Source organism: Tenrec ecaudatus, chromosome 11 (genome assembly GCF_050624435.1).
Source record: "Tenrec ecaudatus isolate mTenEca1 chromosome 11, mTenEca1.hap1, whole genome shotgun sequence".
In the NCBI taxonomy this organism is placed as follows: domain Eukaryota; kingdom Metazoa; phylum Chordata; class Mammalia; order Afrosoricida; family Tenrecidae; genus Tenrec; species Tenrec ecaudatus.
In genome coordinates this window covers 68160942-68168930 of record NC_134540.1, presented here as the reverse complement: position 1 = coordinate 68168930, position 7989 = coordinate 68160942, and the positions used below count along the sequence as shown (strand labels likewise).

Here is a 7989-nt window from a genome sequence, read left to right as displayed (position 1 = left end):
CTAGACTCCATCCCTTCTCTCTTAATCCTCTCAAGTTGACAAACGCTTATGTAACTACCACAGCATGTTTTCTTGTTTGTTTGTTTTTAGGAAACCACTTTGAATTTCCTTAATTGCTGAAAGCTTCTTTGGTATTTGGAGGATCATTAAATAGTCCTACGACTGATGCATTCTCCCACTTTCCCACCATTTTGCTTGCAAACCACCCACAAGTCTTATTTTCTCTGTTGTACATTGTTCTCTTTGACAAATTACTGGGGTGGGGGAGGACCCCAAAACCAAAAATCCCTATGTTGTAATCACACAGGATAACCCTGGAAAGTATGAATATCTTAAGAGGTTTGTAAAAGGCCTTGTGATTTTTCTCCTTCTGTTTTCAAATTATTTCTAACGGTTTCTATTTTCAAATTATTTCTAACGGTTTCAAAGCCACTTGAACCTTGTCTTCTTCACTCATGGCATCAATTGGGTCTCTGTCAAATGCTCCTGAACTTGTAGTTGGTATTTCACTTGCAAGTGGAACTGATTCAGGCAGTTCCACCGCTGTTGCTGCTACTGCTGCTGTTATGGCTTTTCAAAGTAGGTTTCTCTTCTGCAGCTTTTCTGAACCAAGAGTTGTACCCACTGCCTGTGCAGTATCTTGAGCTATATTTCTGAGCTGATCCGCCCTGCAGAGATGGGTTTCTTCGTCTTCCTTGTCGATTTCATGGCCACTGAGTGACAGGGCCTTTTGCAATGGCTCCTCATCTTCACCTAATATTCCTGGCCCAGCATCTGTTTCCAAGACTCCGTCCAGGCTGTTTTCTGGACTCTCAGGTCTTTCAGTTGTGCCAATTCTTCTCCAATACGTTTTGGTCGATGCATCTGTTGGACCCTGATCATCTACAGGAGTTGGTCAGCTTCACCACCTGGCAGACCACCCTCCACAACAAATAAAGAATAACCTCCCTGTGGTGATTGAGCCAGGAAGACAGTTAGGTATGTATCTGATATTAATTCTCGACCAGTCAAGAGAGTAAACCACTGTTTTCCTAATTTTCCAACTGTAAACCAGTGTTCTTTATAATCGCATATAAATTGATCTTTCATTTATAAGATCGATCCTCAACCTCTGCTACCCTGGACTGTTGAACAAGATTAGATCTATCTCAAACTTTCGAGGCATTTCTTAACACCTGAATCGAGAAAAAAACCGCTGTCATCCATGGTTGCAGAAGGCTGCTGTAAAACACGTGGTTGTCTTCACTAGAGTCTTCACTGAGCCTCTCCTCTGCATCCAGCTGATGGGCCATGGAGGACAACTCCATGGGCACAAAGATCCCCCGTGTAGCAGATGGTTCAGGCAATGCTGAGCACACAGTGAGCCTTTTTCTCATGGAAGATGGACTCCATGTTTTCTGTTGACTTGTTTTTAAATTTTGTTTTATATTTCTCCCCACCCCCATTTGTTTGTTTGCTGGTTGGTTTGTTGCTGGTGCTAGTGTAGCTGGTCCTACAGGGGTTTGATTTTGTCATAAGATGACCACCAAAGTAGGCCTCCCTTGTGCATATGCCATGGACAAGCAGATGGACTCTGTGCTCCTACTTAAGTCTAGCCTCAGTCCAAGACCAGTTAGTTCTGATCACATGGCCCTGCTCCATACTCATCTTCATGAAATGATCATTGAAGATAAGGGTATTATAGCAAAGTGTGATTAAGAGAGCTATCAATCAGAATAGTGTCTGAGATCCCTTCTAGTCACAGGCAAAACTCTGAAACAGCCTTACTATCAAACATAGATCAATGTAAGTCTGATTATGCTGGATCAATCTTGATATTTGATCAGTTGACCTCCCTCTAGACCCATTTGTTCTAGGTGCAAGGATCTCTTGCTTATTTCACGATGAAAACTTCTTCCCTGGATTTTAAAATATTGATGGTGATCTTTTCTGTCTTATTCATTGCTTGTATTTTTAATCTTTATGTTACTATTGTTTTATCTTTACCACTTTATTTTGTTTTTGTTCTTTATTGGTTCTTTTGGGTTTACCCACTTTGTGAAACACAGGAGTGGATGATTAGAGATAAAGCCTGATGCAAGGGTTTGCAGGGGTGTGGGGAGAAGGAGAGATGAGGAGGGGCTTCAGGAGTAAGCAACGAAGGTTAGAGGGCGACGGGGCACTGAAACTGAATGTGATTACACAACTCATCTTAAAGGCAATTTAATGGGGAGAGAGGAGAAGAAAGAAAATGTTCTGAAATTGACTGTGGTAAAGATTGTACAATTGATCTTGATACAACTGAATTGTATGATGCGTGGATTAGGTGCCAATAAAACTGTGAGGGAAAACATAGCCTCATAAGACCTCACACACACACAAAAAATAAATGACAGAATATCTCTTATGAATACAGATGCAAAAATCCTCAAAAAATAATGCTAGCAAACAACTCCAACATCCTATTAAGAGAGTCATATATCTGAATCAAATGGTATTTATTCCAGAATGCAAGGATGCTTTGCAGTTACATAATCTGTCAACTAGTGAAGGGGTGGAGTCTAGCCTGTCAATCAGGCCACAGCCAATGAGGCCTCTGTGTGGGCATGGCCTTCTCCTGAGGATTCTGAGAATTCCTATCATCCTTCCAGAAGGTGAGACACACAAACTCTGCTTCACCGCTCTCTCTGCTTGGTATTCCTGATGATAAGCCACATGAAGCTACCTTGATAGAAGCCAGAGCTCAGGAACTGGAGTAGCCACGTGGAGACAGACCCACACCAGCACTGAGATGCTTCCACCGCCACTGGATCCACAACACTTTCCACTCACTTGCCTGTGATCATACTGCGCTCAGTGGCATTGCATGTGTTGTGTAAGTCTGAAGATGAATTTGTAGGCTGGTATCAGCCATAAGGGCTAATATCAGACTTAGGGACTTGATCTGGACTGGGCTGGAATTTTTTCTCAATACACAATTATTCTTTTATATAAAGCTCTTTCTTATACACTTATGAGTATCCTTGAATTTGTTTCTGTATTCTACCCTAACTAACACAGTTTGGCATTAGAAAATCAATAAACATGATACACTACAATCAATAGAGCAAAGGAAAAGAACCACATGATCATCTAATTGGATGAAGAAATAGCAAGGTTGTATCATTTGCACATCTCAGGTTATTAATATATCATCCTCCAATCCTGTTGCCACATTCTTCTTCATATAATCCAGCTTCTCTGATGACTTCTGTCAGGGTACAAGTGTCCCCAACACTCAGGAGTGACTTTGCGATTATGCAAAATATTAAAGACAGTGGGGCACAGGGGCTCTTTGTCCCTGCGTCAGGACCAAGAGAGTGAATGTATTTTCCAATGCACATCTATAAGGGGGCTTACAGATCTTTCCAAAGGCATACATGAGCCACACAGTTCAATGCCTTTGCACAGTCAATAAAACACAAGTAAAATCTCTCTGGCCTTCTCTGCTTTGAGCCAAGATGCATCTGATATCAGTAATGTCATCCCTTGTTCCATGTCCTCTTCTGAATCTAGTCTGAACCTCTGGCAAGTTCCCTGTCAACTTATTGGATGGTCTTCACCATATTTTACCATTGTTCTATGATTTGAGCATTCTTTTGGGCTGCCTTTCTTTGGAATGGGCACAAATGTGGATCTCTTCCAGTCAGTTGGCAAAGTAGCTGTTTTCCACATTTCGTGGCATAGATGAGAGAGTGCTTCCAGTGCTTCATTAGTTTGTGGAAACATTTCAGTGAGTCTTCTATCAACTCCTGGAGCCTTGTTTTTAGCTGATGCTCTCAGTCCAGCTTTAACTTCTTCCTTCAGCACCACTGGTTCTGGCTTACGTGCTATCTCCTGAAATAGTGCAATGTAAACTAGTTCTTTTTGGTACTGTGACTTTATGTATTCTTGCCATCATCTTTTAATGCTTCCAGCACCATTCCATACCTTGCTCATATAAACAAAAACCAAACTCACTGCTATGAAATCCATTCTGACTCATAGAGTCCTTACAGGACAGGGTAGATAGAACTGCCCTGCGAGTTTCCAAGACTGTAACACTTTTTGAGAGAAAAAAGCCTTGTCTTTCTCCCAAGGAGTGGTTGATGGTTTTGAACTACTGACCTTGTGGTTCAAAACCCAATGTGTAACTATTATGCCACCATTCTATTTTGCAACTCAAAGCTGGCAACTCGAAGCTTGAATTTTTTTTTTGTTTCTTTTTTTAAAACAATTTATTAGGGGCTCATACAACTCTTATCACAGTCCATACATATACATACATCAATTGTATAAAGCACATCTGTATATTCTTTGCCCTAATCATTTTTTCTCCTCTTTTCTTTTTTTACATTTTATTAGGAACTCATGCAACTCTTATCACAATCCATACATATACATACATCAATTGTATAAAGCACATCCATACAATCCCTGCCCCAATCATTCTCAAAGCATTTGCTATCCACTTAAGCCCTTTGCATCAGGTCCTCTTTTTTTTTACCCCCTCCCTCCCCTCTCCCCCCTCCCTCATGTGCCCTTGGTAAGTTATACATCGTTATTTTGTCATATCTTGCCCTATCCGGAGTCTCCCTTGCCCCCCTTCTCTGCTGTCCCTCTCCCAGGGAAGAGGTCACATGTGGATCCTTGTAATCAGTTCCCCCTTTCCAACCCACTCTCCCTCCACTCTCTCAGCATCGCCCCTCACACCCTTGGTCCTGAAGGTATCATCCACCCTGGATTCCCTATGCCTCCAGCCCTCATATGCACCAGTGTACAACCTCTGCCCTATCCAGTCCTGCAAGGTAGAATTCGGATCATGGTAGTTGGGGGGAGGAAGCATCTAGGATCTGGGGGAAAGCTGTGTTCTTCATTGGTACTACCTCGCACCCTAATTAACCCATCTCCTCTCCTAAACCCCTCTATGAGGGGATCTCCATTGGCCAACACTTGGGCCTTGGTTCTCCACTCTGCACTTCCCCCTTCATTTAGAAGCTTGAATTTTTAACCTAGCAACTCGAAGCTTGAATTTTTTTCTTAACCTAGTAACTTGAAGTTTGAATTTTTTTCTTGAGTTTTTCGGTTTAAAGGCATGATAGGTGTGTTCTTCCCTTATAGTCTTCTAACTCTAGGGCTATGCATATTTCATTATATTGGACCAACTCTTCTCGAGCTGCCCTTTGACATTTTCTCTTCAGATCTTTAACTTCATTGCATCTATTTGCTTTAGCTACTCTGTGAGTAAGAGCGAGTTTCACAGTCTCTTCTGACATCCACTCTGATGTTTTCTTTGTTCCCTGTTTTCTACAGGACTTTTTGCTTTCATCATGAGAGATGATCTTGATGTCCTCCCACAGCTCATCGGGTTCTGTCATTAGTGGTCAGTGCACCAAATCTGTTCTTGAGATGTTCTCGAAATTCAGGTGGGATAAACCAAGGTTGTATTGTGGTTCTCATGGCCTTGTTTTCATTTTTTTTTTCAGCTGTAACCTGAACCTACTTATGAGCAATTGATGGTCTGTTCCACAGTCAGCGCCTGGCCTGGTTTTAGCTGCTGATACTGAGTTTCTCCATTGTCTTTCCCCACAGTTTGCTGTTGTTGTTAGGTGTCCTCGAGTCGGTTCTGATCCATAGTTAGGTACAACAGAAGGAAACACGGACCCATCCTCTGACATCCTAGTACATTCCTAACAATGCTCCTATGGGCCCACTGTTGCAGTCACAGTTGTAATCTGTTTGATTTCTGTGTATTTGTGATGAATGGTATTTTGTGTATTTTCTGTGTATTGTGATGAATGAGTCACTGGTCTTGCAAAATTCTGCCATGCGATCCCCAGCTTAGTTTTGATCACCAAGATCCTCTTTGCATCCAACTCTGGCATTCAGCAATTGCCAACAGGGATCACGGTGTCTTGGTTGCATGTTTGATCAATCTCAGACTGAACACCTTGGTAGAATTCTTCAATGTCCTCATTATCAGCTTTGGTGGTGGTACATGTGTCTGAATACTAGTTGCCCTGATTGGATTTCCTTGAAAGGGGACAGATAACAACCCATCACAGACAGCATCGTGCTTCTGGGTGGATCTTGAAATGCCCTTTCTGACGCGACTGCAAGACCACTCACTCCTCTTCTAGACGGTGCCCTTCCCGGCCTCATAAACGGTAAGATTTTCTGATTCAAAATCCCAGTCCTTTCCAGCTCTGCGGACCGCTCCTTTCTCTTTCAGCTCCACTTTCTCTACCAAGGGGAGGGGGGGGGGCGTTCTACTCCCCAGAAGATGTACCGTCTTGGAGACCCACAGGGGCAGTCTGGCGCTGTCTCCCAGGGTCGCTCTGCGGGGAGATGGACGTGCTGGCAGTGCGTGATGTAGTTGCGCTTGTCTCTGCACTGTGAATCTCCGGGGAGCCACCTCCAGCCGCTCTTGCTCAGCACCTTGCCAATTCTCTCGATAACCATCACTCCCCTCTGGTTCTTCACCCAAAGGGCTGCTGGATGCGCCCCCTCCGCAGGAAAACAGGACTTCTTGGGCGCAGGATTTGGTCCCACACCGCAGGCCCAAGACCCAGGAGGCTGAAGCACAGGGGCGATCAGCAGGGAGCGCTGTCACAGTGATTTTGACCTCCCGGAGCGTGGTCGCAGTCAGCGACGCTAGGAATGCGGGGGGAGAAGCTGGATTGTCGCCTCCGGTCTGGGAGGTGGCTGCCTCGGGCGCCCAGTGCTCCTTTCCAACACCACCCCGCGTCCCCTCCCCCCGCATTCCTTCGCTCCCATCCAGCTGTGTTGGACGTGGGACCCACGCAGCAGTAAAGCCCCGAGATCTCCCAAGCTCCACTTTCCAATTCCCTGCCTCTCTTCCAGCCAACTCCGCCTTCGCCCTCCTCGCGGCCGGCTCCGGGCAGCCCCCGGCCCCGCACGCCCCTTCCCTCCCCAGCCAGCCTCCGGCGAGCGGCCACCGCGGTCCTCTCCCGTCCCCGCCCCTCGCGGCTCATTTTGGGTCCCAGCCCAGCGAGAACCGCCTGGGCCCGCCCCCTTTCGCCAGCCCCCTCCCCTTCCTTCCCCTCCACTGCCCTCCCCTTTCCCGCTCACCCCACCTCCCTAACCTGCTCCCGTGGAGCCGGGCCCGGCCCCCGGCGCGCCTCCTCCGGCCCGCACTTCACTCGGCCCCTCCGGCGCCTGCTGCCCGGGCCGCGGGCTCTGGGACCCTTCCCTGACGCCTTCAGCCCGCTGCGACGCCGATCCGGACGCCAGTCGGTGTGGGCGAGCGTTCCCAGGTCCGCAGCCCCGCGATGGGGCGGACCTGGCCGCCTCTGCTGCTCTGGCTCCCGGCGCTCTGGGGAGGAGGTGAGTGCGGCCCGGCGGGGAGCGGGGCCCGGCGCGGGGGGCCGCTGGGCAGGGTTGTACTCTGCTCCCTCCCTCCCTGCGGGGCGAGGGGAGTGGGGTGCAGGGGCACCCACCCAGCCACTGGCTGCTGCCCTTCGTACTGCCATCTCGTCTGGGTCGCCGGCGTGCGCCTCGGTGGAGCTGGGTAAAGGTGGGCATCAGGGGGCATTCGGCTCGAGCCCGGCCGGGCGCACGGTGAAATGCAGACGTTTACAGCCTCCGGGGATGGAAGGCTCGGAATGGAAGGCTCGGAACCGGTCTGCTTTACGCGCAGAACTTTCCGCGCGCGGCGGAGTGTGCGTCTGAGGACGGTCCTGGCAGCCAGCAACCTGGTCTCCGAGGAGCCAATGCCTGGCCGACCAGCTGACTGCCTGCTTTGCAGTCGAAGTCCTGCTGCCCCGATGGGCCAGGACCAACAGCAGGACGGCCGCCCTGACTGCGCCCACTCGTCTGGTCTCGCCGGGCCACTTGGGCGCTCTGTTGCAGGTCGTCCTTAGGATCCGAGAACGCTGAAAAGGGAGCGTGTGTTGTTTACACCCCTGTTGTAGCTGCGCAGACCGTGGTGTGCGAGCTAGCATCTAGGGTATCCCGATTCTGCCCCAAGTC

The 7989-nt window shown here is 47.9% G+C and overlaps 1 pseudogene; it reads right to left on the bottom strand.

Moving 5' to 3' along the window:
* Positions 1 to 332: 332 nt before the first annotated feature.
* Positions 333 to 1392, bottom strand: LOC142460963 (ataxin-3 pseudogene; annotated as a pseudogene).
* Positions 1393 to 7989: the final 6597 nt, after the last annotated feature.